This window comes from Coenobita brevimanus, chromosome 45 (genome assembly GCF_032717465.1).
Source record: "Coenobita brevimanus isolate Jiangsu-jjx chromosome 45, ASM3271746v2, whole genome shotgun sequence".
Lineage (NCBI taxonomy): Eukaryota > Metazoa > Arthropoda > Malacostraca > Decapoda > Coenobitidae > Coenobita > Coenobita brevimanus.
This window is the reverse complement of record NC_136998.1, coordinates 7,575,538-7,600,003: the sequence shown is the minus strand read 5'-3', so window position 1 is coordinate 7,600,003 and position 24,466 is coordinate 7,575,538.

Here is a 24,466-nt window from a genome sequence, read left to right as displayed (position 1 = left end):
TCTAGAGCCCTGGCTAGTGCTTCTTGCATGCTTCTGGGTTGTGCCTGCTTCACATGCACCTCAACTCTGCACTGTCAAGAGCATTTAAGAACTGGTCCCTTAGAATAGCCAACAGGTTAGGTGCAGCTCCAGGGTATGCCTTATATGCCATACTCTCCAGGTCATGAGCAAGCTGTTGTAGGGATCCTCCTTGAACCTTTACATGGCCCCGGAATCTTGCTCTGTAAACTTCAGTCTGGTACGTGGTCCCATGTCTGCGCTCCAGCACTTCTACATGGGACTGATAGCTGTTCCTCGCCATCACTGACATCTGGCCCAGAATTTCCATTGCGGCACCCTTAAGGTTAGTAGCAAGCTGCACTGCTCTCTGCCTATCATCCCAACCATTCTGATCCGCAAGTAACTCCGACTGTACATGGTATGCTTCCCAAGATACTGTACCATCAAATTTCTGAGGTTTCTTTTTAATTGGACCCCCATTATATCCATGCACTTCACTGGTTTGGGGCCTAAAAACTGGGGCACCATAATCATGGCCAGGACTTAATACTTCTGCATTCTGATTATTCAACCCTCTAATGCTACCTTTAGATGCCTGGGATCCATCAAGATTCACCATACACTGTCCATTCCTTTCTTACGCCCCCTGTACACTAACCTGGGTCTCAGCAGTGAAATATTTCTCTACAGCCTCAAATTTCTCAGTAATTATATTCACATGGTCAACTACATGCTTCACCTGGTTATCTACATGCTGTCTGCACTCCATCACTATTCCCTCACTAATCTTCAGCTGGTTGTCCAAATGCTGTTTGCACTCTGTCATATTTCCTCACTAATTGTCTTCAACTGGTCGTCTACATGCTGTTTACACTCCATCACATTGCATACCTCATGCTTCTGCTGCTCTAGCTTGCCATCTACTTCCTTCTTATACTGTTGCTGTTCTTTCTTCATTTCCTCCATGAATGCATCTAGCTGTCCTTGCACCCTCAGCTGCACTTCCCTCTGTTGCCCTTGCAATGCCTCTTGAAGTTGTTCATATCGTTCTTTTTATTCTTTGTTCTGTGCCTGTAATTGTTCCTTGATTTCGTTCCTGAGCTCTTTCTATTCTTCACTTTGGGCCTGTAATTGTTCTTTGAATTCTTTCTTTGAAGCTTGTAATACCTTCATAATTGCTGGCAATGACACTTCGTCCTCTTGCCCAGCTCGGGATCTTGTCTGCACACCTCCTTGCTTCATGTCGAAGATTAGACTCACTGCAGCATTTAATCCCACTCCTGACACAAGTGTTGCATCCCCACCCCACATTGCCACAGGCTCCAACAGCAGTAGTTCAGTATAGGAAGGACGTTGCCCAGTGAGTTGCTCCTCCTATGGTCAGCCTCTTGCTGTACAGCACACACGATCAGCTGAGGCAAAGATAAACACTGGCCTCTTAAGTTTACTGTTTTTATTTTCCAAATAAGTACACTTAATGCTTTCCAACTTCACTTCACTGTTTTCACAAGCACTGGAGCTATACAAACTTTACTAACTGCATTTATACTTAATGCCTGACGGCACTTCACTGTTTTCACAAGTATCAAAAAAAATCTTCACTAATTGCAATTACACTTAATGCTTACCAGCAACACTTCACAAACTTCACTAACAGCACTGCACAACACTCAAACAATTGAAAACCAACTGAACCTTAACTAGTCTCTTCTCCAACCTTATATAATCTTGCATTATTCGAGAAACTTCTCCACAGTTCTGGCATATTCCAGAGAGAGAGAACAGTTGCCAACTCGGAGACAACCAAAACATGCCATTTTTCTTATAGCACATAATATAAATTATATAGCATACAGACTTAAACTGAATTGCATAATTACACAATCACATAACTAAACACTATTGAGAAAAAGAGCACAGAAACCATTGCATAACTTACAAAATAACTAGACTCACAAACAGCAGGCAAACTGGCAACTCCGACTCGTACCAGAGCTAGCTACTGTAAACATCGGGAAACATCGAGATGCCTCTCAAGCACCTAACTGGCAAATCCCGCTTCTCAGCAGTATCATAATTTTACTATTCTTTTGGAATGTATGTGCTAATGTCATACTGGATACTGAGACTGGGTATGTGTTACTGCATTGTTTAGAATGTTGTGCATTGATGACCAATGAATTATTCTAAAGGTGTCCCATGCATAATGTTTTTGAGTGCATCACATCTCAATATGCTGTGATGAGGTGACGGAGGCTTGCATACATTAGCCAGCATTAACCTTAGAGTCTTGGCTGATGGCATAGGCCATCCAAAAACAGTTATTGGGATTTCCTCGGATTACGGACATGGCTTTTTGGCGTTTCCCACCACAATTCGAAGACACTTCCCTTTACTATAGTGACCAGTGCATGATGTGGGTGTATAGGGGGCGGGTAAGCAGCATTACCAGTCTGCCTTGGGAAACGGGAGTGCTTGGAACTATTATTTCTGATTCCACATCATCCGATTTGCTTGCCTCCGCTGGCGGCCATCTGGTCTCTGCCACCTCCACCCCGCCACATGGCCAAGCCTTCCAGTCATGCAAAGAATGATTTGAATGAAAGTGCGATTGGGAGGGAACTGGAAGTGACAGTATCGTAATATTGAGTGGGATGTCGATGCATGAGGATGGATATTACCATGTAGAGTGACATGGCCATGTCACCTTTCCGCGCTTCCTCCTGTAGGTCGTTGTCAGCATTTAAGTATGGCCCTGATGACTCTCCAGAGTCTGAGAATTTTCCCAACACTTTTTATGCTTCTGAGAGTAAGACTGCCTGGTGAGAGCTCTCTGAGGCTTCAGACTCTAACGACACATTTTGGACGACCATAAGTCATGTGTGACATAAACTCCAATATATAGCCTCCTAGCAGTGCCCAAGCACCATTATCATATCTCCATTACCCACATAGTCCAAGCCTGCTACTTTGTCGGTGTATGGGAAGCGTTTTTAGTGTAATTTGTACATTAAACTTGAAAAAACAAGTGGTATAGAGGAATGGGGAAAATTTCAGGGTACAGAAATAGTGTTTTAGGAAACTAAAGACTGACATTCATTCAGTGAAAGAGATCAGAGTAAAAATTCCAATACTGAATACAAAAGTTATACAAGATAAGGAAAAGTACGGTACAGAAAATCCATGTAGATGTTGTAACGAAAATACAACTATGTACTGTAGAAATGAGCTCCATCCCTGAAGTTAAGTAAGAATTTAGAGAAATAAGTGCCTTATACATAATCTATTAGAAAGGAAAACTATGGAAATGAAAGCAAGTGCTGAAGTGGTGAAGGTGATGTTTCAGGGGAAGTACTTTACAATGGTTTTGTGTTGTATAGAAAATAAGTGCTAGAGAGAAAGTGATTTTTCGGGGCACGTGCTGTACATTTTTTTTTTTTTTTTAATCATGCAGTATGGAAAACGAGTTTTGGACTGAACGTGAATGTGGTCTTCCAGTGCAAGTAATGTATGATGATTTTGTATCGTACAGTATAGAGAACGAGTGATGGAGTGAAACTGATATTAAACTTTCAGGCCAAGTACTGTGCAGCATTTCTATAGTCGTATAAAACTTGGTTTGAAAAATGAGCTTGAGTGAAAATGAAAGTGACCTGGCAAGATACAAAGAAAAAAGTGTTGCAAAAAATGTGTCACTCCTATAGTGAAGCAAGTACTGTGCATGCCTCGTACGGAAGCAGTTACAGTACAAGGAAATCTAAGGTATAAAAAAAAAAATACCATTTCAAATAAACATAAAAGTCGTCTTTCGGGGCACAGGTATGGAAATGAGGCTGATTAAGAATTAAAGTTATCTTTCACGGCAGGTATTGAGTATCGCAGTGTATAAACTTTGGTATACTTCTCTCCAGGACTGGGTGACACAGTGTCACTCTGAAACAGAAGAAAAAATATGCCAAATGAAATGAGTGAGCTGCTTGTAAAGTTTGTTCTGGTTCATTCATGCAGCAGTGGCTGGAACAGGTGAAGAAGAGTGGGAGGGTCTAGTGGGGTAAAAAAGACTGAGAGGGAGGGGAGCCCCATCCGACCTGGGCTGCCTCCACCCGGGCGGCCAGTCCGCCCCGTCCACCGACTCATATGCCCATCCACACACAACTTTGCAGTGACCTCCAAATTGATACGAATTTTTCACCTCCCCACTCCATAAAGCCTCCACCTAGAGTCCGAGGGACACTTGTTGTGGAGAGACAAAGGATAGGCGAGTGTTCTTTTATTCTATTGAATGTCTTAGGCGGCGTAGTTACTGAGATATGATGAGCTGAAAATAATTGTGAAAAAAAAAGTATATATTATACATCCAGGGAGCAGGCCAAATCAGATTTATGCCCAGGCTTTATGGTTTACACAATTCGAATCATACAAGGGCAGCAGTGGAATTCTGGTATAGTATCCCTCTGATCTGTATAATATAGGAGTGTTCGCACAAGTAGGGGTTGAGTTTCATGGCCATCACCTTTGGTTTACATGCATGTACCTACGTCTGTGCACAGCTGAGGGAAGTGGAATGACTATAGCCTATTCGATCTTACTTGAGAAGTGGCGAGTCTTCACCTTTTGCAGGCTGGCAGTTGATTGGTTGTCTGAGTGCATTCATTAGTAAAGGTGAATTTTTAATTATTATATTATAAGGGTTACAGTAACCATTTCTGACGATAAAAGTACTCACAAAGAATATATGTTACATTATTTGCCTAGATTAAATATAGAACGAGGCCATACAAATCTATCAGATATCCTAGATACATGTGAACGTTTCAGTTTTCTTGCCAGATCAAGATAATATTCCAGTTGTAACCGAAAATTTACCTAAATTAGCCTTGGGAAAATAATCAAGGCGCAAGTTAGACTTTGTCCGAAAATGTTGAGAATGAAACTTCCATATGTACAGTATGTGGGCCATCTCAAAGGCTTTTCAAGACCACGTTTTAAAACTGTTCTTTGCAAATGGAAAAGTTTGAGAGGAATGAGAGTGTTTTTGGTTGAAGATATAAATGGAAAGGTAGGGAATGTGAAGATGGATGGAGCAGTTGGTAAGTAGGGTGTGCCTGCAGATGTGGATGTGAAGGGCAGTATTCTAGTCGACATTTGTGCGGGAGAGGGTTAGCTAATGCCCTCTTCAGGCACAGAATGATCCTCAGGTATACGTGGCAAATGATGAGAAGGGTGGATGGTGAACTGAATGAACAGAAGGCAATGGCTGATTATGTGTGTGGTTGAATGAATGAGAATGTATGTAATGGATGTAAGAGCATACAGAGGTTGGGGGTGTGGACTTTCGGACCACCACTTGGGGGTGGTAAAAGTCAAGGTTTAAATGTAACGAATAGAAGGAGGGAAGGACAAGAGGAAGTAGTCCATATAATAAGGGTAGAAAAGTTGCAATTGGATGAAAAAAGACAGAATATAAGCGAGAAGTGGAGGAGCGATTGGGTAAATATGATTTGGAGCGGATCGGGGAGGTGGAAGGTGTATGTAAGATATTCAGAAATCTGTGCAGCATGTGAGGTGGTGTGTGGGTGAAGAGAAGACGTAAGGGGGTGCAAGGAACAGCATGATGGAATGAAGAGGTGAGACAAGCTGTGGAGCAAAACAAGAAAGCATAGAGTGAGTGGATGGGAAGCAGAAGCATGGAGGAATTTGCGAGACGGAAGACAGAGTTATATGTAGAGAGGAAGAGGGAGATGAAAAGCTTGGTAAAAGAGAGTAAGAAGAGAGTGGATGAGGAATTTGGATGGGAGTTGAGTGTAAAATGCAGGGAATGTAAGAAAATGTTCTGGAGGAGGGTCATAAGAAGTTAGTTGGTGAGTTAAAGATAAAAACGGTAAATTGATTGTGGAGAAGGGAAAAAAAATGAGCAGATAGAAAGAACATTTTATGAAGCTGCAATTTTAGAGAGCGAAAGTAATGCGAATGTAAGTCGCTGGGGAATGGCTGGGAGAAGGAAGGAGGTGAAGAAGGAGGAAGAGATCAATAGGACGGAAGTTGTGGAAGCAATGAAGAAAGTCAAAATGGAGAAAGCCCCAGGAACTGGTGGAGAGTATGGTGAAATGCTGATGCATGGGGGAGAGACAGTAGTAGAATGGAAATGGAGGATGTGCAGATTGTCCTGGAAGGAAAAGAGAGTCTCGCAGAATTGGAAGTCAGGTAAAACTTTTCTCCTATACAAAGGAAAACGGGAAAACGAAGTGTGTGGTAATCACAATGGCATTTGTCTTCTTGGTGTAATAGGAAATGTATATGGTTAGGATACTTACTGACAGAGGGAAAAGACAGAGGAATTAGTCGGAGAAGAACAGGGGGGTTTTAGGAAGAGAAGAGTTTTTTAGATCAGATATTCGTCCTTAGGTTTTTAGTGGAAAAGTTTCTACAGAATTGAAAGAAGTTGTATGTGGCCTTCACAGAGAAAGCAGAGTAGATAGACAAGGAATGTGAATAATATTAAGAATATCCGTGAAGAATATGAATGACTGTGTTCAGGCTGCAATGCTTCTGTCTGGTGAACTGAGTGAAACTTTTTATATGAATGTTGAATTGAAATAGGAATATGTCATGTCTCCATGGTTGTTCGATCTGTTTATTGATGAGGTTATAAAAGAGATACAAGGTGGGGTAGTGGATGTTGGCTCAGTCCTAATGAGAGAGGGCAGCGATTGGAAACTTCCTGTACTGTTGTTTGCAGATGATAATGTATTGTTAAGTGAAAACGAAGGGGAACTCCAGGGCATAGTGAGTGAGTTTGGGAAGGTGTGTAAGAAACTGAATCTAAGGGTGAATGTACATTAGTGATGAGTAAAGTTATGGTTTTCGAGGGAAATAATGTCACTGAATGTACAGTGAGGTTGGATGAGGAGCAAATGGAAAATGTGAGGGCGTTTAAGTACAGTACTTGAATTGTGTCATGAGTAAGGATGGAAGAGTGGAGGATGAAGTGCTTGAAAGGTCCAACAACGAAAAAGGGTTTGTGGTTCTTTGAAAGCTATGATAAGAAATAGGGAAGTGAACATGGAAGTAAAAAAGTCGCTGCATGATACTAGTGTCATACCAACTCTAAAGTGTGGAAGTGAAGCATGGACCTTGTTGGAAGAGCACAAGTCAAGAATGAGAGCAGTGGAAATGAGTCATCTGACTCATTTCCACTACATGTGGAGTTACATGGAGAGACTGACTGACAAATGAGGAAGTGAAGGAGCATTGTGATGTGGATATGGATGTGATAGAAAGCGTTAGGAGAAATACACTGAGGCAGTTTGGCCATGTGGAGACTATGGAGAGCGAGAGACTAACGAGCAGAGTGTATGTGAGTGATGTGGAGGGGGGGAGGGGAGAGGGAAGGGAAGGCCAAGGATGAGGTGCAGGGAGCGAGTGGAGAGGTACATGAGACAGAGGGTTTTGAGCTGGGGGACGGGCAGTGAAATGGAAGTGGGATAGGGCGACATGAAAGCGATTTGTTTATGGCCACTCCATGTGAGATTGAGGCGTCTGGCAATAGATAAATAGACTAATGAATTCACTCAGACAACCAGTGAGCTGGCAGCTTTCAAAAACTTAAGTAACCTCTCTTCTCAAATGAGATCTAGTTGGCTATAGATAAGTGAATGAATGTCGAGTATTCTACCACTGCACAAACACACCAGTCATTAAAGGTTCCTTCTTGGACTGTTGATGCCACTATGTATTTAGTACACGTCTGGAGAGAGAGAGAGAGAGAGAGAGAGAGAGAGAGAGAGAGAGAGAGAGTCTGAGGGCTCTCATGTAACACCGTCTGGCTGTCCTAACAGACACACCACCAACCAACCTCAGGATATATTTTTTTCAATTCACTGGCAGTAATTCCTGGATATATATATGGGAGACCTGGTCTAGCTGCAACAGTTCTTACTTTTTTCCTCATCACATCATAGGTTAGTGGTATAATCTAACGATTTTTTGTCTGGAAGTTGGAATATATGTCCTCTTTATAATAATGCCAAAATGAAATAAAATGTTTTTATTGAGAAACTTGTGATGTCATTCGTCACATTTCACCCCAGATACGGGGCACCGTGATTTACACCGCGGGATAAATTGATATGTACGTTATAGAACCCAGATATAGCAATAGATTATCTAATATCATTAATAAGTGAGTACAGGAGTACTGGCGTATTGGATGTATTGTAAGTAAAATTATATTACATCAGTATCATGCATTCAATCACTCTATCGCACTCTCAGTCAGTAACCGAATCATTTACTTGCGAAGCTACTACTATCTTTCACTCATTCCATCACCGTCACTAGCACTCACTGAACCACTCACTTGTTCCATTTTCACTATTCACAAACAGACAGAAAGAGACAGACATAGAAATAGATAGACTGATTGATATATCGATTAGTGGATGAATAAAACTAGAAAACAGAGAGCGCATACCTCCGCCAATGCAATTGCCATTTAAAAGGATCAGCATCCAGATCCGTGGAGATATTGTGTGAAATACATAGAATTCAGATCTGCCTCAGAATTCGATCAATTGTTCCTAGGCTCGTGACCCACTCCTCCACACAATTTTATTGAAATTCATTGAGAACTTTTGGAGATATTGTGCAGGATACAAAAGACCCGGATCCGTCCCAAAATTTAACTAATTCTTTCTTGGCCCATGGCCCACTATTCCACAAAATTTCATTGAAATTCATTGAGATCTTTTGGAGATATTGTGCGGGATACTCCGGATCCAGATCCGCCCCATAAATTTAATAAATTCTTTCTTATCCCATGGTTCACCCTTCCATAAAATTTCATTCAAACTTATTAAGAACTTTTGGAGATATCGTGTGTACAAACAAACAAACAGACAAAAACAGATGGATATATAATCTCTTCCAACTTCGTTGACAGAGGTAAAGATCAACTGTGACAGAGTGATAGGTAAATAGATTGATAATCATATGTATAGATATATATATACAGATAGATGGTTAACCAGATACCACCCACAGTACACAGATCTACATAAAGAATACCAACCATGCTCATTAATCAATAACTTCCTTTTACATTACACAGTACTGACCTGCAACGCTTTAAAATGATCCTTATCCATAACTCGTTTGAGTGCTGCCTCTATGATGTCAGTCAGTTTTCCATCTTTAATTCCAGTCATGGTTTAACTGATATCTCAAATTATTGAGACAATTTCTTGCAGTTGGTCTTGAAGAGAGTAAATTGATGCTGTAACAACTAAGCCATAGCAACAAACCGCAATTTTAGTTTTCTTTACATTTACTCATTTTATGTGTAGAAAAATGACCACAACCGTCATGAGTCTTTGCTAATTTCGTTTCCTTTTCACAATATTATATGGTAGCCTACCAGACACGAGGTGACTCAGCTGCATCAGCAGGTGACAGCAATATCAAAGTAACTTTGAACAAAAAGAAATAGTTGACAGCTGAAAAATCAGTTTATTACATTAGTCCATACTCAAGCAACGCCTTCCACTTCAGGCCCCACCTTTGCTTAAGAGCTGCACAACTTGGCGACCACACTCCCTTGTCTATCGTCTAATTATGGAGATATTGAAGGTGTAACAACTTGGCCATATAACAACTAGACCCAGTCTCCCCTGTTCTGCCAATGGAGGCTGTTTACTTTGTACAATAATTGTGTCCAGGTTATGTATGACCTCTTTCACAGCGTCAGTGTTACCTACCCACCACCATTTGTGTACATATTTTTTTATATTAACCTAAGTGTGATATTAGATATTCAAGTGCTGACATGTCTAGTGAGAGTACACATAGCTCTAGAGATGCGTTATACTAGCTGCTACGCTAGTAACATAACTACAGATCAATGGTGCACTTTCTCTTCAGGCTCATGGCTTTTCACGATAGGATAAGGAGTTTCCTCAGGATTAAAGAGAGAAAGTTTGCTAATCTGAATTACAAATTATGGCTTTAAGACAACTGACACAAACATTTGACTGTTCACAACATTTATCGAACAACATTACGAAAGAAAAATTTACATATTACACTGTTTGTGCGTGACAAGAGACAAATTAAACCTCACTTGATGAAGATTATCCTCATATGATCTGACAGACTTTAGACCTTGGTATATTGAACTAAACAGATGTATTTGGTTAAATTTAGGTATAATTCATAATATGCTGGGGGACTTTGTCAAAAGCAATACTTCTCCATTGATGAAATTACTGCATATCATAACATGATGCTCAGCTACTAAACTTCTTAAAGCACACACACACACACACACACACACACACACACACACACACACACACACACACACACACACACACATTTTTAACATTTAACATTTGCCCTAACACACTTTAACACAGGATACACACATACAAGCGCTCCCAGCCTGGCCAAGTTGAGCATGGAGGGGGGGGGGGAAGACATCACGCGGACCCTACTCCGTCTGAGCCTCCCCGCAGATTCAAAACATATACATGTGCTTGGGTGACCCTTAACTCTTCGTGGGCAAGGGGTTACCAAGTTACACGGAAGACCAATGGGGTCCCAGCGGACCACAAACCTTAATGGTGTATTTCTGCCATATTCATAAAGTTATATCTACTAAACTTTGTACATATGTTGTCCAGGACATGGCACGTGGAACCAACCCACAAAGTGTCCCTTTTTGTTTTTTTTTAATTATTATCTTAATTATTTTATTTTTCATTATTTCACAATTTTATTAAAGTTTCAGTGTGGAAGTACCGATTCTACACTTATTTGAATGTCTGATTGTCAGTGTTCTTGGAACAGGTTCTCAAAATAATAACAAGTTCATGTGTAAAGTAAACTAGCATGATCATAAAATAAAACTATCCCTGTAATGTTCAAATTTGGTACAACAATTTCGTGTTTTATCCTCTTCATGACCATCTTCTGTATTACAACCACCACTTGCATTTTCAGAATTATCATCAGCACTCACGGAAGACTCAATACTACTCACACTAATTTCACTGTCCAATCGTTCAGGCACTTCATAATCATCAGCGTCGGATACAGATAAATCACCATCTGAATATTTTTTTTCTTTTTGGTCACCTTCTGCCACCGCCATTGAGGCATAAAACTTTGCTACTGGTATTGACACTGTCCTAATGTTTATAATCTGAAAAATCTGAAAAAAATAAATATAAATAATTAGTCACACGAAAGGCCAGGTTATTGCAATGTCACTCCTTAATCGTGCGAGTTTTTTTCCTCAAAGTTTATGATGAAATAAAATAACCATCTGCAATAAAAATCATGAGAGGCCAGGCTGTGAAAGTAAAAAATGGCTTAATGGCATAATTTTAAAAACATGCTGGGGTCCACAGGGACCCCATTTGCCCAGTAAGGGTTAAATAAGATTATAGCTTACAACAAACAAATGGATACATGCAGAAGTCTTGTGAGGAAAAAGATGAAGACAGATTCATAAAAAATTAAAAGTTAACAGAAAAAAAAATATGAAAATTTCTGTAACACAGAGTATAAATATGTATGCAAAGCCAATATTGCAGCAGTAATGATTTTTCTTCTGGTTTTACAAATAAATACCTCATGGGTTCTGCTGGCTGAAGAAATTTTTTTCGACGTCAGAGCAAAAAAGCAAAAATCCCACACCCTGATGTTAGTTAATAAAGGTATGTTTAAGATTTATTTTGAATCCACTAAGACTGTCACATACTGTTATTTGTCGGTAGTAGTGTGCATGTGTTAAACATTGAAAAAAGTTTTAATTTAAGGTTAGATTAGTATTTCCCTAAGTCCGTATTACAAGTCAGATCCGATCCTCTTCAGAACCGAAGGCGATCGTTATCGTGAATGTTGGCTGGGACAGTGGAAGTGGTATTACAAATCATCCCGACACGCATCAAAACATGTGCTGTCCCGACGTTCCCTTGTCGTGTATTAACCTATATATACTTTTCAATACATTTTGTCACTTCATGTATAGTTATGAGTAAAAGATGGAAGAAGAGCATAAGACAGTATGGATCAGTTGGGTCAAGGATTCTGTGGGTAAAGTTGAAAGTTGAAATACAAATGTGGGCGATTGTGTGTTTGTATGCACCAACGCAAGATCGTGCTAGAAGAGTGAGAGAAGAGTTCTGGACAAATGTAGAAGTGTGCATGGAAAAGTCTGGAAGGAATGAGAGAGTGTTTTTGATCGGTGATATGAATGGTAAAGTTGGGAATGTGAAGGTGGATGGAATAGTTGGTGAGTGGGGTGTGCCTGCTGAGATAGATGAGAATGGGAGTGCGTTAGTGGACTTTTGTGCTGGGAGGGGGTTGGTGATAGCCAATACCCTCTTCAGGCATAAAATGATCCACAGGTATACATGGCAAGTGATGAGAAGGGTGGGTGGTGAACTGAATGAAAGGAAGGCAATGATTGATTATGTGTGTGTGGATGAAAGGATGCGAAGACGTGTAATGGATGCAAGAGCTTATAGAGGTTGGGGGAGTGGACTTTCTGACCACTACTTGGTGGTGGCCAGCATTAGGATTCAAGTAAGATGGAGGAATAGAAGAAGGGAAAGACGAGAGGAAGAAGTAGTTGCAAGGAGAGTGGAAAGGTTACAAGAGGATGAGAAAAAGGCAGAGTATAAGAGAGAAGTGGAGGAACGATTGGGCAAATATGAATTGGAGCAGATGGGAGACGTGGAAGGTGTGTGTAGGGTATTTACAGAAGAAATATGAGCAGCATGTGATGTGGTATGTGGAAGGAAGAGAAGACGAAGGGGGGTGCAAGGAACAGCGTGGTGGATTGAAGAGGTGAGACAGGCTGTGGCACAAAAGAAGAAAGCATACAATGAATGCATGAGAAATATGAGCATGGAAGAAGTTGAGAGGCGGAAGAGAGAGTTATATGTAGAAAGAAATAGAGAGGTAAAAAGATTAGTAAGAGAGAGTAAGAAGAGAGTGGATGAGGAATTTGTAAGGAATTTGAGTGTTAAGTGGAGGGACTGTAAGAAAATGTTCTGGAAAGAGGTGAAAAGAGTAAGAGAGGGTGGAAGTGAAGTTAGCAGGGGAGTGAAAGACAAAAATGGTAGATTACTGGTGGAGAAGGGAGAAAAAGTGAGCAGATGGAGAGAACAATTTAAGGAATTGTTGAATATAGAGGATGGAAGTAATGCGAGTATAAGTGGCTGGGGAATGGTTGGGAGAAGGAGGGAGGTGAGAAGACAGGAAGAAATCAGTAGGATAGAAGTTGTGGAAGAAATGAAGAAAGTTAAATCGGGGAAAGCCCAAGGAATTGATGGAGTGTGTGGTGAAATGCTGAAGCATGTGGGAGAGATAGTAGTAGAATGGATGTGGAAGATGTGCAGATTGGCCTGGGAAGAAGGTAGAGTAACGGAGGATTGGAAGTCAGGTATAATTATTCCCTTGTACAAAGGAAAAAGGGAAAAAGAAGTGTGTGGTAATCATAGGGGGATTTGTCTTCTTAGTATAATAGGAAAAGTGTATGGTAGGATACTTATTGACAGAGTTAGAGAAAGAACAGAGAAATTAGTTGGAGAAGAACAGGGAGGCTTTAGGAAGGGAAGAGGTTGTGTAGATCAGATATTCATTCTTAGATCTTTAGAGGAAAAGTTTCTAGAGATAAGAATAAGTTTAAAATTACGTCCTCAGGCTGAAGGGGTTAAAAACTATCTCAATCAGCGTTGTTAACTAAAATTAATCCCTTCAGTACGGCGATCTCTTTTTATTGTATTTTTATTGCTTCCTCCAATTTATTTTATTCAACTCATGGACGATCTCTTGTAAGGAGGTTACTGAAGGCTGTATTTAATCCCTCTTGTCAGAAAAGTCTCTCAAGGGCAAAATAAAATCGACTGAAGCTACCAAAACAAACTCCTATATACGTCCCAGGATCCAAAGGGTTAGGAACGTTGTATGTCACTGCAGCTGACACCAGATAATTCCTTCTATGACTAATTATCCAGAGACGATAAAAAGGTGAAAGACGAGAAAGTAAAAGGGAGAAGGATGTGATCAGCCGAACCAGGTGCCCCAGCTTCAGGGCAGAGCGCGTACTAAGTCCACTGCCGCTTCCTCAACACCTTCAATATTCTCACGTCCATTTTAGTTAACCGTTGTTTTTTTCCGACGAGTCTTTTCAAACTGGGAGAGACCCTGGCAGGGAAAAGGTTGATGCCTGTATGTAAGGCTTTCTGCTGAAATAGTCTCTGGTAACCTGAATAAAATCACTCAGAGATACCAACAATGAACTAAGAAATACGTCAGCGCATTGAATGGGTTAACTCCTTCACTCCTAAGACGTATTTTTTGTTTATTGTTGTTGCTGGCAATATACGATTTCCTTTAGCTCAGGGAATAGGTTCTACACTAAAGGGATTAATGAGGCCATATCTAACCATTACAGGTGAAAATTTCCTATCGTATGGTGAAATGTAAAAAACGTCATCAGGTTGAAGGCTTTAATCCAATGAAGGATTTTTTTTTTTTTTTCGGTACATCAAGAGGATTTTGTTGACTACAGTGAAATAGTTTATAGTGACGGCGTGACAAACAACATTGATTAACCACTCCTCTTGCCAGGATGATTTCTCTGCCTGAGCTGAAAACACTTGTCTGATGGCAACAATAATAACATTTAATACACAACACCAGCCTGAAGAAATTAAGATGAAATAATGTTTTATCACCTCTTATGAAACCTTTACCTTTGCATAGTTCCTCCATCTCAACTTGGCCAAGATTTTCTTTCTTTTGAAGCTCATTTCTCGTAAAGCAATTGCTGAATAAGGCAATAATATGGTTCGACATCTTGTCAAAAAGGCATTCTCACGAGAAGGACCACAGACTACTCCTAAGACATACTGTACTGAAAGCGTAGCATTCAAGATGGAGATGGCAATTTTGCGCCAAGTAAAAGTGGCCGGAGTATAGTACGGCAAATTCCCCACATTGGTCCTGTGCTCACAGCAGTGCAACTGTGAATAAGGAAGTAAATTCGACTGTCGCGTGCCGTTTTCCAGGAGACGATGTGGACTTAGCAAACACTGATTTTATGTCTTAATGTCCCTAGTCTTACTAAGCAGCTTAAAAACACAACTCCACACAAACAATTTCCTTGTGAGAAGTTAGGCTTTGTACAAACCAAAACATACACACACACACACACACACACACACACACACACACACACACACACAACTTCAGTACAAAAATATATAAACAGTATATAAAAGTGAAATCGCACGTATCAGAGCTGACCAGCATCACAACGAGCAAACAAACACAAATAAACAAACACGCAGATGATAAACTAGGTGGTCAAAAATAACATTAAAATGCAGGACTGAAGGAGAAGGGATTAATGTAGTGTATGTCTGATATACAGTACAGTTAGAAAATGATATCAAGTGAAAGAGAATTATATGAGAGAAGAAGAAGATGATGATGAAAAAGGAGGAGTAGGAAGATGTGGAGAGGGAGGAGGAGGATGAAGGTGAGGATGTGGATGATGATGATGACGAGGAGGAGGAGAACAAAAAGCAGAAGAAGAAGAAGAAGAAGAAGAAGAAGAAGAAGAAGAACAACAACAACAACAACAACAACAACAACAAATTAAAAAAAAGAAAAGAAAAGGATAATGTTGATGATAATGATGATGATGAAGAAGGAGGAGGAGGAGGAGAAGGAGGAGGAAGAGAAGGAGGCGAATAACTACAAAGAAAACGACTGGTAAAAGATGGATAAATAGGAATATAAAGGCCCGTATACACTTTTGCAAAGGAAGCTTCCCATCATCTTTTCCTAAGCGATTTATTTTGTTTATTCCAGGTTATTGTTCTATTGTCTGTTACAGAATTTCTTCTCCCGTAGCGATAGTCTATATGAATAACGTTCAAGAGGATATTAACCTGCCATATCCAGAATTCAGTCGCCTAGTAGGTATTAGTGACCTTCCAACACTAAAAAAACAATACGAGCCAAAGAGGTAATGGGTGGGTTGATCTTTCTCCCCCTACACAAGGGTACTGGCAGTATCAAGCCACACCGTGAAGCCTCTGAGATGCAGCGGAGTGGCGAAGCCTTAATGTGTCTCTCACATCGCATGCCACAGTAGGAGTTCGGTTCCCTTGAGATTGGTCACGAAATATCGCGAAGAAAATTACGCCGATCGTCTTGTCATATATTTACTGCAATACGGCAGCCTAGCCGCGGGGCATCACACCTCTCGGGAAGCAATACTTCATTGAATCAAACCAGGATATATGAATTACATTATAATATTGTTAATATCTGAGGATTTTCTTAGCGCAGAGAAATTGGAGAACATTATTAAGAATATTTCTCGATCATCATCAACATCTTCAGTTACTGTGTTTTGATATTAATTATTACCGTCTCTACAGATCTTCATAACCCCATGAATAGGGATAATTAATTTTTTCTTTCTTAAAGCGATTGTTTCACACTTGCAAAGAGTATTTAGTTTTTTGTGGGCTAAATACATATATCTGTATCCCCTTCACTACTATGGGTGTCCTTTAAGCTGAGTAAAATAGTCTGACGATACGTACAACAAAATACAAAAGACGTCCTGGGATTGAATAAGTTAACTTCGTCCAGAGCCTGGAATTAAGATCTACCAATTTCAGAGTACATCCGTGCACATTAACCCCTTAGCCGCTTTGTAACAACTTTGTATTTTATTCATGTTGACACCACTCGAATAAATTCATCTCTGGTAAATCCACTGTAGCAACATGGTTAAGTACTATTGCCATCAGCGTTGTCAACATGAGTTGGCCCCTTCAATCATAGCACATCTTTTATACTTTATTCATCCTACAATGAGCCAAGTTTACTCTAATTTGAGAATATCTCGTGTGGTGAAGCGGTAAATGAAGACTATATCCAACCTCTCCCGTTCCAAAAGTATCTAAAGCTGAGCAATATCGTCTGGATGGAGCAACAGTAAAACATAAAGCAACGTGACCATACTGAAACGTTATCTTTTTATATTATTGCAGCAGAAACTACTGTACATCACATATACTTAGATTCGAGTTAGAAAATAAAATGAAGGTAATTGAAAAGAGGAAAAAAAAAAAGGGAGGTTTGGAGGCGTCACTCGGAACCCGGTGCCCCAGCATGAGGATCGAGCTAGTACCAACCACGCTGCCACTCCCTTAACACCTTCAATACACTGACGTCGTTTTGTAGTATATTCTTGCCGCTACACACTTTAATGCAATATTGAAATGACTTGTTTGATAGTGTGCTAGTTTATGAAATTAGTATCTGTCCTCCTACTTTTAAAAATATATATTAATCTAAATTATATATATAAAAAAAATGTGCCTTGAGATACGAAAAATTAAGCAGAAAAAACAACATTGGATTGAATGGGTTACGTGTGTGTGTGTGTGTGTGTGTGTGTGTGTGTGTGTGTGTGTGTGTGTGTGTGTGTGTGTGTGTGTGTGTGTGTGTGTGTGTGTGTGTGCGCGTGCGTGTGTGTGTGTGTGTGTGTGCGTGTGTGTGTGTGTGTGTGTGTGTGTGTGTGTGTGTGTGTGTGTGTGAGACAGAGAGAGAGAGAGAGAGAAAGAGAGAGAGAGAGATAATGATAAGGTGGCAGGGGTTATAGGAAGCAGGTCAGGTTTCCAAAGGGTTTATGGATATTGTTTTTAACCCCGTCACTACAAATGGTTTTTTCAGAGTCAACAAAATCGTGTGGAGGCAGCAAGATTAAATTCCCAAAAGGTGATATTATTAACCCTTTCAACCCGATGGCGTATTTATATTGTATATTTGACAGCATGTACTTACCCCGCCGACACTCCCTTAACACCTTCACTATGGCTACTTAGTTTACTGTTTGACTGTTGCTGCCTCCAGACGATTTTATTTATTTCAGGGAAGGGTTAATGAAGCCTATATCTGACCCCTCCAGTTTGCCAAATCTCTCCAAACCTGAAGAAATTAATCTGGCCACGATAAGAATAAGTTTAAAATTACGTCGTCAGGCTGAAGGGGTTAAAAACTATCTCAATGAGCGTTGTTAACTAAAATTAATCCCTTCAGTACGGCGATCTCTTTTTATTGTATTTTTATTGCTTCCTCCAATTTATTTTATTCAACTCATGGACGATCTCTTGTAAGGAGGTTACTGAAGGCTGTATCTAATCCCTCTTGTCAGAAAAGTGTCTCAAGGGCAAAATAAAATCGACTGAAGCTACCAAAACAAACTCCTATATACGTCCCAGGATCCAAAGGGTTAGGAACGTTGTATGTCACTGCAGCTGACACCAGATAATTCCTTCTATGACTAATTATGCAGAGACGATAAAAAGGTGAAAGACGAGAAAGTAAAAGGGAGAAGGATGTGATCAGTCGAACCCGGTGCCCCAGCTTCAGGGCAGAGCGCGTACTAAGTCCACTGCCGCTCCCTCAACACCTTCAATATTCTCATGTCCATTTTAGTTAACTGTTGTTTTTTTTCCGACGAGTCTTTTCAAACTGAAAGAGACCCTGGCAGGGAAAAGGTTGATGCCTGTATGTAAGGCTTTCTGTTGAAATAGTCTCTGGTAACCTGAATAAAATCACTCAGAGATACCAACAATGAACTAAGAAATACGTCAGCGCATTGAATGGGTTAACTCCTTCACTCCTAAGACGTATTTTTTTTTTTATTGTTGTTGCTTGCAAAAGACGATTTCCTTTAGCTCAGGGAATAGGTTCTACACTAAAGGGATTAATGAGGCCATATCTAACCATTACAGGTGGAAATTTCCTATCGTATGGTGAAATGTAAAAAACGTCATCAGGTTGAAGGCTTTAATCCAATGAAGGATTTTTTTTTTTTTTTCGGTACATCAAGAGGATTTTGTTGACTACAGTGAAATAGTTTATAGTGACGGCGTGACAGACAACATTGATTAACCACTCCTCTTGCCAGGATGATTTCTCTGCCTGAGCTGAAAACACTTGTCTGATGGCAACAATAATAACATTTAATACACAACACCAGCCTGAAGAAATTAAGATGAAATAATGTTTTATCACCTCTTATGAAACCTTTACCTTTGCATAGTTCCTCCATCTCAACTTGGCCAAGATTTTCTTTCTTTTGAAGCTCATTTCTCGGAAAGCAATTGCAGAATAAGGCAATAATATGGTTCGACATCTTGTCAAAAAGGCATTCTCACGAGAAGGACCACAGACTACTCCTAAGACATACTGTACTGAAAGCGTAGCATTCAAGATGGAGATGGCAATTTTGCGCCAAGTAAAAGTGGCCGGAGTATAGTACGGCAAATTCCCCACATTGGTCCTGTGCTCACAGCAGTGCAACTGTGAATAAGGAAGTAAATTCGACTGTTGCGTGCCGTTTTCCAGGAGACGATGTGGACTTAGCAAACACTGATTTTATGTCTTAATGTCCCTAGTCTTACTAAGCAGCTTAAAAACACAACTCCACACAAACAATTTCCTTGTGAGAAGTTAGGCTTTGTACAAACCAAAACATACACACACACACACACACACACACACACACACACACACACACAACTTCAGTACAAAAATACATATACAGTATATAAAAGTGAAATCGCACGTATCAGAGCTGAACAGCATCACAACGAGCAAACAAACACAAATAAACAAACACGCAGATGATAAACTAGGTCGTCAAAAATAACATTAAAACGCAGGACTGAAGGAGAAGGGATTAATGTAGTGTATGTCTGATATACAGTACAGTTAGAAAATGATATCAAGTGAAAGAGAATTATATGAGAGAAGAAGAAGATGATGATGAAAAAGGAGGAGTAGGAAGATGTGGAGAGGGAGGAGGAGGATGAAGGTGAGGATGTGGATGATGATGATGACGAGGAGGAGGAGAACAAAAAGCAGAAGAAGAAGAAGAAGAAGAAGAAGAACAACAACAACAACAACAACAACAACAACAACAAATTAAAAAAAAGAAAAGAAAAGGATAATGTTGATGATAATGATGATGATGAAGAAGGAGGAGGAGGAGGAGAAGGAGGAGGAAGAGAAGGAGGCGAATAACTACAAAGAAAACGACTGGTAAAAGATGGATAAATAGGAATATAAAGGCCCGTATACACTTTTGCAAAGGAAGCTTCCCATCATCTTTTCCTAAGCGATTTATTTTGTTTATTCCAGGTTATTGTTCTATTGTCTGTTACAGAATTTCTTCTCCCGTAGCGATAGTCTATATGAATAACGTTCAAGAGGATATTAACCTGCCATATCCAGAATTCAGTCGCCTAGTAGGTATTAGTGACCTTCCAACACTAAAAAAACAATACGAGCCAAAGAGGTAATGGGTGGGTTGATCTTTCTCCCCCTACACAAGGGTACTGGCAGTATCAAGCCACACCGTGAAGCCTCTGAGATGCAGCGGAGTGGCGAAGCCTTAATGTGTCTCTCACATCGCATGCCACAGTAGGAGTTCGGTTCCCTTGAGATTGGTCACGAAATATCGCGAAGAAAATTACGCCGATCGTCTTGTCATATATTTACTGCAATACGGCAGCCTAGCCGCGGGGCATCACACCTCTCGGGAAGCAATACTTCATTGAATCAAACCAGGATATATGAATTACATTATAATATTGTTAATATCTGAGGATTTTCTTAGCGCAGAGAAATTGGAGAACATTATTAAGAATATTTCTCGATCATCATCAACATCTTCAGTTACTGTGTTTTGATATTAATTATTACCGTCTCTACAGATCTTCATAACCCCATGAATAGGGATAATTAATTTTTTCTTTCTTAAAGCGATTGTTTCACACTTGCAAAGAGTATTTAGTTTTTTGTGGGCTAAATACATATATCTGTATCCCCTTCACTACTATGGGTGTCCTTTAAGCTGAGTAAAATAGTCTGACGATACGTACAACAAAATACAAAAGACGTCCTGGGATTGAATAAGTTAACTTCGTCCAGAGCCTGGAATTAAGATCTACCAATTTCAGAGTACATCCGTGCACATTAACCCCTTAGCCGCTTTGTAACAACTTTGTATTTTATTCATGTTGACACCACTCGAATAAATTCATCTCTGGTAAATCCACTGTAGCAACATGGTTAAGTACTATTGCCATCAGCGTTGTCAACATGAGTTGGCCCCTTCAATCATAGCACATCTTTTATACTTTATTCATCCTACAATGAGCCAAGTTTACTCTAATTTGAGAATATCTCGTGTGGTGAAGCGGTAAATGAAGACTATATCCAACCTCTCCCGTTCCAAAAGTATCTAAAGCTGAGCAATATCGTCTGGATGGAGCAACAGTAAAACATAAAGCAACGTGACCATACTGAAAGGTTACGTTTTATATTATTGCAGCAGAAACTACTGTACATCACATATACTTAGATTCGAGTTAGAAAATAAAATGAAGGTAATTGAAAAGAGGAAAAAAAAAAAGGGAGGTTTGGAGGCGTCACTCGGAACCCGGTGCCCCAGCATGAGGATCGAGCTAGTACCAACCACGCTGCCACTCCCTTAACACCTTCAATACACTGACGTCGTTTTGTAGTATATTCTTGCCGCTACACACTTTAATGCAATATTGAAATGACTTGTTTGATAGTGTGCTAGTTTATGAAATTAGTATCTGTCCTCCTACTTTTAAAAATATATATTAATCTAAATTATATATATAAAAAAAAATGTGCCTTGAGATACGAAAAATTAAGCAGAAAAAACAACATTGGATTGAATGGGTTACGTGTGTGTGTGTGTGTGTGTGTGTGTGTGTGTGTGTGTGTGTGTGTGTGTGTGTGTGTGTGTGTGTGTGTGTGTGTGTGTGTGTGTGTGTGTGTGTGTGCGTGTGTGTGTGTGTGTGTGTGTGTGTGTGTGTGTGTGTGTGTGTGTGTGTGTGTGTGTGTGTGAGAGACAGAGAGAGAGAGAGAGAGAAAGAGAGAGAGAGAGATAATGATAAGGTGGCAGGGGTTATAGGAAGCAGGTCAGGTTTCCAAAGGGTTTATGGATATTGTTTTTAACCCCGTCACTACAAATGGTTTTTTCAGAGTCAACAAAATCGTGTGGAGGCAGCAAGATTAAATTCCCAAAAGGTGATATTATTAACCCTTTCAACCCGATGGCGTATTTATATTGTATATTTGACAGCATGTACTTACCCCGCCGACACTCCCTTAACACCTTCACTATGGCTACTTAGTTTACTGTTTGACTGTTGCTGCCTCCAGACGATTTTATTTATTTCAGGGAAGGGTTAATGAAGCCTATATCTGACCCCTCCAGTTTGCCAAATCTCTCCAAACCTGAAGAAATTAATCTGGCCACGATAAGAATAAGTTTAAAATTACGTCGTCAGGCTGAAGGGGTTAAAAACTATCTCAATGAGCGTTGTTAACTAAAATTAATCCCTTCAGTACGGCGATCTCTTTTTATTGTATTTTTATTGCTTCCTCCAATTTATTTTATTCAACTCATGGACGATCTCTTGTAAGGAGGTTACTGAAGGCTGTATCTAATCCCTCTTGTCAGAAAAGTGTCTCAAGGGCAAAATAAAATCGACTGAAGCTACCAAAACAAACTCCTATATACGTCCCAGGATCCAAAGGGTTAGGAACGTTGTATGTCACTGCAGCTGACACCAGATAATTCCTTCTATGACTAATTATGCAGAGACGATAAAAAGGTGAAAGACGAGAAAGTAAAAGGGAGAAGGATGTGATCAGTCGAACCCGGTGCCCCAGCTTCAGGGCAGAGCGCGTACTAAGTCCACTGCCGCTCCCTCAACACCTTCAATATTCTCACGTCCATTTTAGTTAACTGTTGTTTTTTTTCCGACGAGTCTTTTCAAACTGGGAGAGACCCTGGCAGGGAAAAGGTTGATGCCTGTATGTAAGGCTTTCTGTTGAAATAGTCTCTGGTAACCTGAATAAAATCACTCAGAGATACCAACAATGAACTAAGAAATACGTCAGCGCATTGAATGGGTTAACTCCTTCACTCCTAAGACGTATTTTTTTTTTATTGTTGTTGCTTGCAAAAGACGATTTCCTTTAGCTCAGGGAATAGGTTCTACAATAAAGGGGTTAATGAGGCCATATCTAACCATTACAGGTGGAAATTTCCTATCGTATGGTGAAATGTAAAAAACGTCATCAGGTTGAAGGCTTTAATCCAATGAAGGATTTTTTTTTTTTTTTCGGTACATCAAGAGGATTTTGTTGACTACAGTGAAATAGTTTATAGTGACGGCGTGACAGACAACATTGATTAACCACTCCTCTTGCCAGGATGATTTCTCTGCCCGAGCTGAAAACACTTGTCTGATGGCAACAATAATAACATTTAATACACAACACCAGCCTGAAGAAATTAAGATGAAATAATGTTTTATCACCTCTTATGAAACCTTTACCTTTGCATAGTTCCTCCACCTCAACTTGGCCAAGATTTTCTTTCTTTTGAAGCTCATTTCTCGGAAAGCAATTGCAGAATAAGGCAATAATATGGTTCGACATCTTGTCAAAAAGGCTTTCTCACGAGAAGGACCACAGACTACTCCTAAGACATACGGTACTGAAAGCGTAGCATTCAAGATGGAGATGACAATTTTGCGCCAAGTTAAAGTGGCCGGAGTATAGTACGGCAAATTCCCCACATTGGTCCTGTGCTCACAGCAGTGCAACTGTGAATAAGGAAGTAAATTCGACTGTTGCGTGCCGTTTTCCAGGAGACGATGTGGACTTAGCAAAAAATGATTTTATGTATTAATGTCCCTAGTCTTACTAAGCAGCATAAAAACACAACTCCACACAAACAATTTCCTTGAGAAGTTAGGCTATGTACAAACCAAAGCACACACACACACACTCACACACACACACACACACACACACACAACTTCAGTACAAAAATACATATACAGTATATAAAAGTGAAATCGCACATATCAGGGCTGACCAGCATCACAACGAGCAAATAAACAAATAAACAAACACGCAGATGATAAACTAGGTCGTCAAAAATAACATTAAAACGCAGGACTGAAGGAGAAGGGATTAATGTAGTGTATGTCTGATATACAGTACAGTTAGAAAATGATATCAAGTGAAAGAGAATTATATGAGAGAAGAAGAAGAAGATGATGATGATGAAAAAGGAGGAGTAGGAAGATGTGGAGAGGGAGGAGGAGGATGAAGGTGAGGATGTGGATGATGATGATGATGATGATGATGATGATGATGACGATGAGGAGGAGAACAAAAAGCTGAAGAAGAAGAAGAACAACAACAACAACAACAACAACAAATTTAAAAAAAGAAAAGAAAAGGATAATGTTGATGATAATGATGATGATGAAGAAGGAGGAGGAGGAGAAGGAGGAGGAAGAGA